Raw genomic sequence first — 15,529 nt, 5'->3', positions numbered from 1 at the left:
ACTGGACGTTTAAGGAGTGGAACCACTTGCGGTTTTGGAAAACCTTTGTATTCTCATGCGGTGCACGCAATGCCACATGCGTGCAGTCAATGGCGCCCTACACCATGGGGAAGCCCGCTATCCTCGCAAAGCCAAATGCACGTTCAAGCTGTTAAGCCTGGGTCATCGGGAAAGAGATGTACTGGCGTCTCCTTTTATAGAGGGCATTTGTGACCTGATGGATTCAGCAATGGACCGCAAACTGGGAGATATTGGCGATGTCCCCAGTAGCTGCTTGAAAGGAGCCGGTGGCAGAAAAGTTCAGAGTCACTGCCACCGACAGAGACGTCCTGGTCCTCAGTACAGGCTGCAGATCTGGCTGCAACAGGTGGCAGAGCTCAGTGACCACCTCCTTGCTGAATCACAGCCTGCGCAAACACTGCTCCTCAGACAAATTAATGTAGGAGAATTGTTGGCGAAATACCCTGGGAGGGTAAGGTCTCCCGTACAGAGGCCTGTTGGCCCTCCTCCGTCTGGCCATGATTGCCACTCTCTCTCTGCGTCTCTGTTGCCTCCGATTCTGCAGGCGCAGGACGTAGCCTAGAATCAGTGCAGCCCCCATAGTCTCTTGGCAATCAAAGTAATGAAGGTCAAAAACAAAAGTACCTGCAAAGTGATGCTCAGTAGCCAAAACTACTTCACATAGCGTTGACTCTATGCAGAAGTCTCTCCTTCTCCCTCAGAATCTCTCTCTGTCAGAATGAGTGGTGCAAAAATGTCTACCACAGAAAAAGCCAGGAAGAGGCCGCCTTTAAATAGCAACCCCCCAGCCCCACACCGACTGGGAAAGTTCCAGTCTACCTGTCGGTGTTTGCGCCAGGCGGAAAGGAGGGGGGCGCCACTCAATATCCGGTCCAGGGCACCACAAGGGCATTGCATGCTCGAATGACATCAAGATCTGCGGGCGCAGGAGATCGGGGCGGTATTGTTTAGTGCAGCCGCAAAATGTCTGGTCAATTACGCGAGCGGCGCAGATATCACCGCGCCTGGGTGCTAGTTGCTTTGCGCCCCATTAGCGCCCTGTTAAGGCACTAAGGGGAGGCGTAGACCAACTGAATTTCCCCCCATAGAGTTATACAGCACAGAAAGTGGCCCTTCGGCCCATCGTGTCCACGCCGGCCATCAAGCCCTATCAATTCTAATCCCATTTTCCAGCACTTGGTCCGTAGCCTTGTATGTATGGCATTTCAAGTGCTCATCTAAATGCTTCTTGAATGTTGTGAGGGTTCCTGCCTCTACCACCCTTTCAGGCAGTGAGTTCCAGATTCCAACCACCCTCTGGATGAAAAAGTTCTTCCTCAAATCCCCTCTAAACCTCCTGCCCCTTACCTTGAAACTATGCCCCCTGGTTATTGACCCCTCTACTAAGGGGAAAAGTTCCTTTCTATCTACCCTATCTATGCCCCTCATAATTTTGTACACCTCAATCAGGTCCCCCCTCAGCCTTCTCTGCTCTAAGGAAAACAACCCCAGCCTGTCCAGTCTCTCTTCATAGCTGAAGCGCTCCAGCTCAGGTAACATCCTGGTGAATCTCCTCTGCACCCTCTCCAAAGCAATCACATCCTTCCTATAGTGTGGCGACCAGAACTGCGCACAGTATTCCAGCTGTGGCCTAACTAGCGTTTTGTACAGCTCCATCATAACCTCCCTGCTCTTATATTCTATGCCTCGGCTAATGAAGGCAAGTATCCCATATGCCTTTTTAACCACCTTATCTACCTGTCCTGCTGCCTTCAGGGATCTATGTACATGTACACCAAGCTCCCTCTGATCCTCTGTCCTTCCTAGGATCCTACCATTCATTGTGTATTCCTTTGCCTTGTTAGTCCTCCCAAAATGCATTACCTCACACTTTTCAGGGTTAAATTCCATTAACACTGTTCTGCCCATCTGACCAACCTGTCTATATCATCCTGCAGCCTGAGGCTTCCCTCCTCGCTATTTACCACTCCACCAATTTTCGTGTCATCTGCGAACTTACTGATCATACCTCCTACATTCATATTTAAATCATTAATGTACACTACAAACAGCAAAGGACCTAGCACCGATCGCTGTGGTACACCACTGGACAAAGGCTTCCAGTCACAAAAACAATCTTTGTCCATCACACTCTGCCTCCTGCCACTAAGCCAATTTTGGATCCAATATGCCAAATTGCCCTGGATCCAATGGGCTCTTAACATCTTGACCTGTCTCCCATGCGGGACTTTGTCAAAAGCCTTACTGAAGTCCATGTAGACTGGACTACCCTCATCCACATACCTAGTCACCCCCTCGAAAAATTCAATCAAATTGGTGAGACATGATCTCCCCCTAACAAAGCCATGCTGATTGTCCTTGATTAATCCTTGCCTCTCCAAGTGGAGACTAATTCTGTCCCTCAGAATTTTTTCCAATAATTTCCCTACCACTGATGTTAGGCTCACTGGTCTGTAATTCCCTGATTTATCCCTACTATCCTTCTTGAATAATGGCACTATGTTAGCTGTCCTCCAGTCCTCTGGCACCTCCCCTGTGGCCAGAGAGGTTCTGATAATTTGTGTCAGAGACCATGCAACCTCCTCCCTTGCCTCACACAGCAGCCTGGGATACTTCTCGTCTGGGCCTGGGGATTTATCCACTTTTAAGCCCACTAAAACCGCTAGTACCTCCTCCCTCTCAATAATAATTTGTTCAAGTATATCACAATCCCCCTGCCTGATTTCTATGCCTACATCGTCCTTCTCCATAGTGAACACAGATGCAAAGTATTCATTTAAAACCTCACCCACATCTTCCGGCTCTACACACAGATTGCCACTTTGGTCCCTAATGGGCCCTACTCTTTCCCTGGTTATCCTCTTGCCCTTAATATACTTATAAAACACCTAGGGATTTTCCTTTATTTTGCCCGCCAGTGTTTTTCATGCCCCCTCTTCGCTCTCCTAATTTCTTTTTTAAGTACCCCCCTGCACTTTCTATACACCTCTAGCGCTTCCATTGTTTTTAGTCCTTTGTATCTGCCAAAAGCCTCCCTTTTTTTCCTAATCCATTCTTGTATATCCCTTGACATCCGGGTTTCCCTGAGCTTGTTTGTCCCACCCTTGACCTTTACGGGAACGTACTCTCTCTATTTCCTTTCTGAAAGACTCCCACTGCTCTGATGTGGATTTTCCGACAACTGGCTGATCCCAATCCACTTTGGCCAGATCCTGCCTTATCATATTAAATTCAGCCTTCCTCCAATTTAGAACCTTTATTTCCGGTCCATCTTTGTCCTTTTCCATGACTACCTTAAATCTCACTGAATTATGGTCACTGTCACCAAAATGCTCTCCTACTGACACTTCTACCACTTGCCAGGCTACATTCCCTAGAATTAGGTCCAGTACTGCCCCCTCTCTTGTTGGACTTTCTACATGCTGGCTCAAAAAGCTCTCCTGGATGCACTTTAAGCATTCCGCACCCTCTAAGCCTTTCACACTTTGACTATTCCAGTTAATATTGGGGAAGTTGAAATCCCCTACTATTATTACCCTATTATTTCTACACTTCTCTGAGATTTGCCTACATATCTGTTCCTCTATCTCCCCCTGACTGTTTGGGGGCCTATAGTACACTCCCAGCAAAGTGCTTGCCCCCTTTTTATTTTTAAGTTCTACCCATATAGCCTCATTAGAGGAACCTGCTAAGATATCATCCCTCCTTATTGACTCCTTGATTAATATTGCGACACCCCCTCTATCTCACCTGAAGATTCTATACCCTGGAATATTGAGCTGCCAGTCCTGCCCCTCCCTCAACCATGTCTCTGTGATAGCAACAATATCATACTCCCATATATTCAACAACACCTTCAATTCATCTGCCTTACTCGCAAGACTCCTGGCATTAAAATAAATGCCATCCAGTCTTGCCTTGTGCCATTACATATTTGCTCTGCCTTCCAGGTTGACTTGTTTTTTCCTCTATATTTGACTGTGCATCACCCCCTACTATGACTCCACTCCGTATCCCATCCCCTGCCAAGTTAGTTTAAACACCCCCCCAACAGTACTAGCAAACCTCTCTGCAAGGCTATTGGTCCCATTCCGGTTCAGGTGCTACCCGTCCATCTTGTACAGGTCCCACCTTCCCCAGAAGCAGACCCAGTGATCCAGGAAACTAAAGCCCTCCCTCCTGTGCCAACTCTTTAGCCACGCATTCATCTGCTCTATCCTCCTACTCACTAGCACGTGACACCGGGAGTAATCCAGAGATTACAGCCTTTGAGGTCCTGCTTTTTAATCTGCTACCTAGCTCCCTAAATTCTTGTTGCAGTACTTCATCCCTCTTTCTACCTATGTCGTTGGTACCAATGTGAACCACGACCTCTGTCTGTTCACTCTCCCCCTTCAGAATGCCCTGCAGCCGTTCAGTGACATCCGTGACCCTGGCACCAGGGAGGCAACATACCATCCTGGAGTCATGTCTGCGGCCACAGAAACGTCTATCTGTTCCCCTTACGATAGAATCCCCTATCAATATTGCTCACCCACTCTTTCTCCTCCCCTGCTGTGCAGCTGAGCCACTCATAGTGCCACTCGTAGTGCATTTCCCTGAGAAACCATCTCCCCCAGCAGTATCCAAAATGGAAAACCTGTTGGAGAGGGAGATGGACCCAGGGGACTCCTGCACTACCTTCCTTGTTCTTTTACTCTGTCTGGCGGTCACCCATTCCATCTGCCTGTGTACTCATTACCTGCGGTGTGACCACCTCGTTAAATGTGCTAGCCAACAAAGATCTCAGCTTTGTGGATGCTCCACAGTGACTCCAGCCGCAGCTCCATCTCTGAAACGTGGATTTTGAGTAGCTGCAGCTGAAGACACTTCCTGCACTTGTCTTCGCCCTGGACACTGAAAGTGTCCCTGGCTTCCCACATAGCACAGGAGGAGCATTCCATGCTGCCGAGCTGCCCTGCCATGTCCTACCCTTAACTTTAGTCCCTTTACTTCCTTTAAATATCCCAGCAAGTGAACCAGCACCTTCAGAAAAGAAATTGAGAAATCGATCGCTAACCCCAACCCCTAACCCGAAACCTCGAATCGTGCAGTGTCAACAGTGCAATGCAGAGCTGGCTGTGTGTCAATAGTCATTGTGACATCATCGACGCTCATTGTGAGGCCACTGATGGCCGTTGTGATGTCATCGATGATGTAGGTCATCAGTGTTGTCAATAGTTGCTTCGAGAAAGAATTGACCCCCTATTATAACTGATACACCTGACTGCAATCCCTGCACCCCATGACTAATGGTTGGCCTGAACCCCGGTAATGATGCTGTATAAGGGAGACATTATGGGCTCAGACTCCCATTGCTGAGCTTTACCCATTGGGAGCTCATCATGGGAATCTGGGGCATGGAGGGTCAGTGCACCCGGTCAGGAACACAAATGCAAAGAATCGACCCTTAAATCTGTATTATGTATCATTAGCTTTCTGAAAAATAATTTTGAAAGCAGTTTAACAATTAACCCATATAAGCAGTATTCAATCAATTGTGAGGTCACCCTCACCAGTGAGGTCATCACCTGGCAGGTCATGTGACAGCTCGAGCCACAAGGCGTCACAATGAAATTCGCGACTTCGCAAAAGCAGGAAATAATGACACAGCCCCTTTCTCAAATAAAGTTGTCGGCTGCTTGGTCATCCAGCAGTTAAATTTTGGTTTGACCATGAGGAACCTTTTCAAAGCAATCAACCAAACTCTTTAAAACTTTAAACTAGTTCAAGACCATCGAATTAGGAATCTACAAAGAAAGGTCTGCATAGGACGGACATCTGTGAGTGTGAGAGAAAGAGCCCATGTTAGGGGGAGACATCTAAACGTCGAAACATCAAATCGACAAAATAACACCAGCAATACTGGTGAAAATCTGTGAGTAAAAGCAGAGCTCTGTGTTGTAACACACAGTGGGCTCGAATTTATCAATGGGGATGTGATGGAGGCGGGACTCCCACTTTTTGGGTTGTAGTCCCGCCTCCATCGACTTGTGGCCAACCCACGCTTTTTTCCTTGATTGACCTTGTTGAGCCTGCCCAGCAGGCTCAGCAGGCGAATTGAGGGACACCTGGTTACTGGTGACGTCAGCGATTGACATTTCATCTGTCAAGAGCTTTTGACAGATGAAAAATCAGCGTTTGACAGCCCTGTGAAGCTTCAAACACGGACAATCTGTCTTCTAACTGGAGTCCTTCTACTCAGACTCAGTTAGAGAGCTCTCCAGACCAGAAAGCAGAGGCTGCAGCTTTTGACAGTTCAGCGGCCATTCTGCTTTCTGTGCCGGTGAACTGAGGGACTCCCGAGAACTGAAGGAAGGAAGCCTGCAGGAGAAAGTAAAGGTAAGTAAAACTTATTAAAACACTTTACACTTACCTCACACACTTACCTCTGCACACATGCACACATCACCTACAGAACGGACATCTCGACCCTTCCAACCCCTACAGACCGATGGTCCACCTCGTTAACTTGGCGTGGTTTGGAGCTGTCGGGAAGCCCACACTTCAGGGATAAAAATAGGGATTAGGCAAAAAACTGCCTGTTAACTACCTGTTAACAGGTAGTTAATTGTCCCTAATCCTCTTCCCGCCTCGGGGAGGCGGCTCCCAGCACAGGTCGGATACCCACCTCCTGGGACATTGGCACGGAGGCGGGTTGGGGGCGAGATGGGTTCTTGCCCCCCAATTCTGCAATTTTCCCACCACTCCCGCCTCCAAACTCGCCTCCACGGGGCTTGGAAATTCGAGCCCAGTGTGTTTATCACGAGGGCACATTGTCTGAAACAACCTGTTTCAAACAGATTTTATTCGCACTGAGCTGAATTTATAAAGAATTCAAGAACAACAATTCTACTTTGTATTTCCAAAAAGAATTGAGAATTAAACAGCTAATTTGGAGATTTAAAGCATTTCTGGCTGGTAAGGGAGGAAAGGAAATACAAAAATAAATCAATACTGATTTCATTCAATCCCTCCCTCTCATTAGACCCTATGTTCTCCGACATCTCTGGGAGGTTGTTTGTGTCCTCCTTTGTGAAGACAGAACCAAAGTATGTATTTAATTGGTCAGCCATTTCTTTGTTCCCCATTATAAATTCCCCTGATTCTGACTGCAAGGGACCTACGCTTGACTTCACCAATCTTTTTCTCTTCACCTATCTATAGAAGCTTTTACAGTCAGTTTTTATGTCCTCACAAGCTTACTCTCATTATCTATTTCCCCCCTCTTAATTAATCCCTTGTCCTCCTTTGCTGAATACTAAACTGCTCCCAATCCTCAGGTTTGCTGCTTTTTCGGGCCAAATTATATGTCCTCTCCTTTGATTTTATGCTATCCCTAATTTCCCTTGTTAACCATGGTTAAGTCACCTTTTTTGTTTTATTTTTATGCCAAACAGGGATGAACAAATTCTGTAGTTCATCCATGCGATCTTTAAATGTTTGCCATTGCCTATCCACCGTCAACCCTTTAAGTGACATTCACCAATCTATCCTAGCCAACTCACGCCTCATACCATCGTAGTTTCCTTTATTTAAATTCAGGACCCTAGCCTCTGAGTCAACTACTTCACTATCCATTTTAATGAAGAATTCTATCATATTATGATCGCTCCTCCCCAAGGGGCCTTGCGCAACAAGATTGCTAATTAATCCTTTCTCATTACATAATACCCAATCTAAGATGGCCTGATCTCTAGTTGGTTCCTCGACATATTGGTCCAGGAAACCATCCCGTATACACTCTAGGAATTCCTCCTCCACAGCATTGTTACTAATTTGTTTAGCCCAATCTATATGTAGATTAAAGTCACCCATGATAACTGCTGTGCCCTTATTGCACGCGTCTCTAATTTCCCGTTTAATGCCATCCCCAACCTCAGCATTATTGTTTGGGGGTCTGTATACAACTCCCACTAACGTTTTCTGACCCTTGGTATTTCTCAGCTCTGCCCATACAGATTCCACATCATCAGAGCTAATATCCTTCCTTACTATTGTGTTAATCTCCTCTTTAACCAGCAATGCTACCCCACCTCCTTTTGCTTTTATCCTGTCCTTCCTGAATATTGAATACCACTGGATGTTGAATTCCCAGACTTGGTCACCTTAGAGCCATGACTCTATAATCCTAAGTATATCATATCCATTTACATCTATTTGCGCAGCTATTTCATCCACTTTATTATGAATGCACCTCGCATTAAGACACAAAGCCTTCAGGGAAGGAGGGAAGGATCAGGGCGGAGCATCGTGTGGGGTGGGTGGAGGATCGGGGAGAAGCATCATGTGGGGTGGGGCGCAGGATCGGGACGGAACATTGTGTGGGGTGGAGGGAGGGTCGGGACGGAGCATCGTGTGGGGAGGGGGGAAGGATAGGGGTGGAGCATCGTGTGGGGTGGGGGGGATCGGGATGGAGCATCGTGTGGGGAGGGGGGAAGGATCGGGGTGGAGCATCATGTGGGGTGGGGGGATCGGGGTGGAGCATCGCGTGGGGAGGGGGGAAGGATCGGGGTGGAGCATCATGTGGGTAGGTGGGAAGGATCGGGGTGGAGCATCCTGTGGTGGGGGAAGGATTGGGACAGAGCATCGTGTGGGGTGGGGGGGATCAGGGCGGAGCATCGCGTGGGTAGGTGGGAAGGATCGGGGTGGAGCATCCTGTGGTGGGGGAAGGATTGGGACAGAGCATCGTATGGGGTGGGGGAAGGATCGGCGGGAGCATCATGTGGGGTGGGGGGAGGATCGGGACGGAGCAGCGTGTGGGGTGGGGAGGTCGGGGTGGAGCATCGTGTGTGGTGGGGGGATCGGGGTGGAGCATCGTGTGGGGTGGGGGGGATCGGGACGGAGCATCGTGTGGTGTGGGGGGATTGGGACGGAGCATCGTGTGGGGTGGGGGGGATCAGGGTGGAGCATCGTGTGGGGTGGGGGGGGATCGGGATGGAGCATCGTGTGTGGTGGGGGGATCGGGGTGGAGCATCGTGTGGGGTGGGGGGGATCAGGGTGGAGCATCGTGCGGGGTGGGGGGGGATCGGGATGGAGCATCGTGTGTGGTGGGGGGATCAGGGTGGAACATCGTGTGGGGTGGGGGGGATCGGGACGGAGCATCGTGTGGGTGGGGGGATCGGGGTGGAGCATCGTGTGGGGTGGGGGGATCGGGGTGGTGCATCGTGTGGGGTGGGGGGAATCGGGACGGAGCATCGTGTGGGGTGGGGGGCATCGGGGTGGAGCATCATGTGGGGTGGGGGGGATTGGGGTGGAGCATCGTGTGGGGTGGGGGGATCGAGACGTAGCAGCGTGTGGGTGGGAGGAAAGGTTGGCGGGAGCATCGTGTGGGGTGGGTGAAGGATCGGGATGGAGCAGCGTGGGGGGGTAAGCATCGGGATGGAGCATCATGTGGGGGTTAAGGATCGGGATGGAGCAGCGTGTGGGGGGCTAAGGATCGGGGCGGAGCATCGTGTGGGGTGGGGAGGTCGGGGCGGAGCATCGTGTGGGGTGGGGGGATCTGGACGGAGCATCGTGTGGGGTGGGGGGATTAGGGCGGAGCATCGTGTGGGGTGGGGGGATCTGGACGGAGCATCGTGTGGGGTGGGGAGGTCGGGGCGGAGCATCGTGTGGGGTGGGGGGATCTGGACGGAGCATCGTGTGGGGTGGGGGGTTTGGGACGGAGCATCGTGTGGGGTGAGGGGGATCGGGACGGAGCATCGTGTGTGGTGGGGGGATCGGGGTGGAGCATCGTGTGGGGTGGGGGGGATCAGGACGGAGCATCGTGTGGGGCGGGGGGGATCGGGACGGAGCATCGTGTGGGGTGGGGGGGATCGGGACGGAGCATCGTGTGTGGTGGGGGGATCGGGATGGAGCATCGTGTGGGGTGGGGGGGATTGGGGTGGAGCATCGTGTGGGGTGGGGGGGATCGGGACGGAGCAGCGTGTGGGGGGGGTAAAGATCGGGACGGAGCATCGTGTGGGGGGGTAAGGATCGGGATGGAGCATCGTGTGGGGGGGTAAGGATCGGGACGGAGCATCGTGTGGGGTGGGGGGGATCGGGACAGAGCATCATGTGGGGGGGAAGGATCAGGACGGAGCATCGTGTGGGGTGGGGGGGATCGGGACGGAGCATCGTGTGGGGTGGGGGGGATCAGGACGGAGCATCGTGTGGGGTGGGGGGGATCGGGACGGAGCATCGTGTGGGGTGGGTGAAGGATCGGGACGGAGCAGCGTGTGGGGGGGGTAAAGATCGGGACGGAGCATCGTGTGGGGGGGTAAGGATCGGGATGGAGCATCGTGTGGGGGGGTAAGGATCGGGACGGAGCATCGTGTGGGGTGGGGGGGATCGGGACAGAGCATCATGTGGGGGGGAAGGATCAGGACGGAGCATCGTGTGGGGTGGGGGGGATCGGGACGGAGCATCGTGTGGGGTGGGGGGGATCAGGACGGAGCATCGTGTGGGGTGGGGGGGATCGGGACGGAGCATCGTGTGGGGTGGGGGGGATCGGGATGGAGCATCGTGTGGGGTGGGGGGGATCGGGACGGAGCATCGTGTGGGGTGGGGGGGATCGGGACGGAGCATCGTGTGGGGTGGGGGGGATCGGGACGGAGCATCGTGTGGGGTGGGGGGGATCGGGATGGAGCATCTTGTGCGGGGGGTAAGGATCGGGGCAGAGCATTGTGTGGGGGGTTAAGGATTGGGGCGGAGCATCATGTGGGGGGTAAGGATCAGGACGGAGCATCGTGTGGGGGTCAAGGATCGGGGCAGAGCATCGTGTGGGGGGTTAAGGATTGGGACGGAGCATCGTGTGGGGGGGTTAAGGATTGGGATGGAGCATCGTGTGGGGGTGTAAGGATTGGGACGGAGCATCGTGTGGGGGGTTAAGGATTGGGACGGAGCATCGTGTGGGGGTGTAAGGATCGGGGCAGAGCATCGTGTGGGGGTGTTAAGGATTGGGACGGAGCATCGTGTGGGGTGGGGGGATCGGGACGGAGCATCGTGTGGGGTGGGGGAGATTGGGACGGAGCATCGTGTGGGGTGGGGGGGATCGGGACGGAGCATCTTGTGGGGTGGGGGGTTCGGAACGGTGCATCGTGTGGGGTGGGGGAGATTGGGACTGAGCATCGTGTGGGGCGGGGCGGATCGGGACAGAGCATCGTGTGGGGTGGGGGGATCGGGACGGAACATCGTGTGGGGTGTGGGGATCGGGATGGAGCATCGTGTGGGGTAGGGGGGATCAGGACGGAGCATCGTGTGGGGTGGGGGGGATCGGGACAGAGCATCATGTGGGGGGGAAGGATCAGGACGGAGCATCGTGTGGGGTGGGGGGGATCGGGACGGAGCATCGTGTGGGGTGGGGGGGATCAGAACGGAGCATCGTGTGGGGTGGGGGGGATCGGGACGGAGCATCGTGTGGGGTGGGGGGGATCGGAACGGAGCATCGTGTGGGGTGGGGGGGATCGGGATGGAGCATCGTGTGGGGTGGGGGGGATCGGGACGGAGCATCGTGTGGGGTGGGGGGGATCGGGACGGAGCATCGTGTGGGGTGGGGGGGATCGGGACGGAGCATCGTGTGGGGTGGGGGGGATCGGGATGGAGCATCTTGTGGGGGGGTAAGGATCGGGACGGAGCATCGGTGTGGGGGGGGTAAGGATTGGGATGGAGCATCGTGTGGGGGGTTAAGGATCGGGGCAGAGCATCGTGTGGGGGTGTTAAGGATTGGGACGGAGCATCGTGTGGGGTGGGGGGATCGGGACGGAGCATCGTGTGGGGTGGGGGAGATTGGGACGGAGCATCGTGTGGGGTGGGGGTGATTGGGACGGAGCATCTTGTGGGGTGGGGGGGATCGGGACGGTGCATCGTGTGGGGTGGGGGAGATTGGGACGGAGCATCGTGTGGGGTGGGGCGGATCGGGACAGAGCATCGTGTGGGGTGGGGGGATCGGGACGGAATATCGTGTGGGGTGGGGGGGATCCGGACGGAGCATCGTGTGGGGTGGGGGGGATCGGGGTGGAGCATCGTGTGGGGTGGGGGGGATCGGGGCGGAGCATCGTGTGGGGTGGAGGGGGGATCTGGACGGAGCATCGTGTGGGGTGGGGGGGATCCGGACGGAGCATCGTGTGGGGTGGGGGGGATCGGGGTGGAGCATCGTGTGGGGTGGGGGGGATCTGGACGGAGCATCGTGTGGGGTGGAGGGGGGATCTGGGCGGAGCATCGTGTGGGGTGGGGGGGATCCGGACGGAGCATCGTGTGGGGTGGGGGGGGATCGGGGTGGAGCATCGTGTGGGGTGGGGGGATCGGGACGGAGCATCGTGTGGGGTGGAGGGGGGATCTGGACGGAGCATCGTGTGGGGTGGGGGGGATCCGGACGGAGCATCGTGTGGGGTGGGGGGGATCGGGGTGGAGCATCGTGTGGGGTGGGGGGGATCTGGACGGAGCATCGTGTGGGGTGGAGGGGGGATCTGGGCGGAGCATCGTGTGGGGTGGGGGGGATCCGGACGGAGCATCGTGTGGGGTGGGGGGGGATCGGGGTGGAGCATCGTGTGGGGTGGGGGGATCGGGACGGAGCATCGTGTGGGGTGGAGGGGGGATCTGGGCGGAGCATCGTGTGTGGTGAGGGGCAGGATCCTTACGGAGCATCGTGTGGGTGGGGAAGGATCGGGGCGGAGCATCGTGTGGGGTAGGGGGGATCGGGACGTAGCATCGTGTGGGGTGAGGGGCAGGATCGGGACGGAGCATCGTGTGGGGTGGAGGGGGGATCTGGGCGGAGCATCGTGTGTGGTGAAGGGCAGGATCCTTACGGAGCATCGTGTGGGGGGGGAAGGATCGGGGTGGAGCATCGTGTGGGGTGGGGGGGATCTGGACGGAGCATTGTGTGGGGTGGGGTGATCTGGACGGAGCATCGTGTGGGGTGAGGGGCAGGATCCTTACTGAGCATCATGGGGTTGGGGGGGATTGGGACGGAGCATCGTCTGGGTTGGGGGTGCAGGATCGGGACGGAGCATCGTGTGGGGGGTGAAGGATCGGGCTGGAGCATCGTGTGGGGGGGGGAATGATCGGGCTGGAGCATCGTGTGGGGGGGGGAATGATCGGGATGGAGCATCGTGTGGGGGGGGAAGGATCGGGATGGAGCATCATGTGGGGGGGGAACGATCGGGATGGAGCATTGTGTGGGGGTGGAAGGATCAGGATGGAGCATCGTGTGGGGGGGGGAATGATCGGGATGGAGCATCGTGTGGGGGGGGAAGGATCGGGATGGAGCATCATGTGGGGGGGGGAACGATCGGGATGGAGCATTGTGTGGGGGGGTGGAAGGATCAGGATGGAGCATCGTGTGGGGGGGGGAATGATCAGGATGGAGCATCGTGTGGGGGGGCGGAATGATCAGGATGGAGCATCGTGTGGGGGGTGGATTTCGAGAGCTACTAAAAGCCATGCTCAGCTTTCACTGTTTACTTGTTGCTGGAGGCTGAAAGAGAACTTCTGAGACATATCAGGAGGCTTTCTGGGACACTTTGTCAAGACTTCACCAACACTCTATCAACCTTTTTTCTGGAAATTCTCTGAGGACTTCACCTAAAGTGCTGTGCTGCTCTACCTTATAGGAGTCATCAGGAGAAAGGGAGTGCTTGGTCATGAGCATCTTGCTAGGGGTCCCCCTTCACCTGGAGGAGGAATGGGAGGAGGACATGAGGCCAGGCAAAGCAGCACCAGCTGCTGCAGGAGGAAAGAAAGGAAGACCAGGTGGGCTCCTTCTACCCACTGTGCCCCCCGCCCACACCCCCATCCAACCCACTCCCACAGGTAGAGGATGTTCCTCCTCCTCCTCCACCAGGACTTCCAGTGGCATAGTCGAGAACCTGTGAGCCCTCTCCCTCGGTCATTGAGCCATCCTGAAACGTACGATTGTGTGTCAGCTAGTGCACTCCACCCCTTCAGTGGAATTGGCTGCGTGGAGGCTACTTATACTGCTCCTTACAAAATTGCTTGAGTGTGAAACCTTCAAGTTTCTGTTTTAGTGCCTGCAGGCAAGCTTAAATCATGGTAATCAGCAATTAGCCCCAAAATTGTGGCCTAAAACCAAATTTTCAAACAGGCGTGTCTTATTAGCACAGCACCCACTTAATGCCTGTTTTCACCCTTTCACCATAATAACTCCCTAAGTGTTATTTAGGTGGCTTTGGTTGTTTGGTTGGGGTATCTCTGTTCTAGTTCACTGTTCCTAATCTCCAGTTTAGTTTGTTGTTCCAATATTTTGCTTTCTTCAATCAGCTCTTCTTGCACGCAAGGCTCAAGCCTATTAGACGTTTACAAGAGATTTCTTTTGCTCCTCCTCAACTGTCCTTATAATATATGATCCCCTGAGCTTATAATATATGATTTTCACTTTTATGCTGGTTTCCATTTATTTTCTCTTTGCACTCTTTCTGTATGTTAGACACTAGCTGATCACACCTGCAATTTGTACGGACATACTAGGCCAGAATACTTGCTAACCTTTTGATTTTTGAATTCCTCGATGGCTTTGATGTACTTTTATAAACATAAGTTTTCTTGGGCTGCCAGGCACAAGTCCTTTATGACTATTGAAGATAAGCACCTCTTCAATCACCAAAGTCTCAATACCGTGAGGTAGGTTTTCATCTTCTTCACTTGGGCATTAAGCATCGCCTGGATGGGAAGGATCTTCTGGGAAGGATCGCATGAACACACCAGATTTTTTTTCTGATAAAATGAATGGAAGAAAATTCAGGTGGGTTCTGTAAGGGGTGTGTGATTCTCCCCACCAGACTTTCTTTTCTGCACTGCACCCAGGAGATAAAGATGAAAATCTACCCCTGTATTTCAAGATCAACTTCATATCTGGAAATGATTCCAGGATCAAGGATTTCAACTTTTGTAATGACTGGTCTTTCTCAGTTACCTACATTACAACAGTGACTACACTTCAAAAGTACTTCATTGGCTGTAAAGTGCTTTGGGACATCCTGAGGGCATGAAAGGTTCCTTCTGTTATCATCTCACCTCGCTTGCAACTTAAGCAGGCAGGATGCTTTTCCATGCAGCAGCTTGTGGAGAAGCAACTATTCTCTGTTGAATGTCTCCTCCAGTGATCTACTCTTGGTCAGGAGCTCACCTTTGCCTACATAAGAACAGTCATTGCACTCCAAAAGTAATTCACTATGTGAAGCATTTTGAGACATTTGACAACTGGTAAGGAAATTTCACTACCTAGCATGTTCGCATACCAACCTACTGTACCATCAAACTGCCACAACTGGAATCAATTCTGTCTACAAGACCCCAGTGAGTCGTGTCTAATAAGATTTCCCCACACAGACCGATCACCTTCAGAAATAATCAGAATAGTTTCACTTCTGCTGGTGAAAGAACATTGCAATATTGAAAATTTGTAAGTAGTGGTGTAAACAACATATTCATAATTATATGTGTAGAATATATGTTGTTTACACTGTTGGACATC

Source organism: Somniosus microcephalus, chromosome 5, assembly GCF_052327205.1.
Source record: "Somniosus microcephalus isolate GS21.2 chromosome 5, FLI_Smic_1.0, whole genome shotgun sequence".
Taxonomy (NCBI): Eukaryota; Metazoa; Chordata; class Chondrichthyes; order Squaliformes; family Somniosidae; genus Somniosus; species Somniosus microcephalus.
This window is presented reverse-complemented; position numbering follows the sequence as displayed.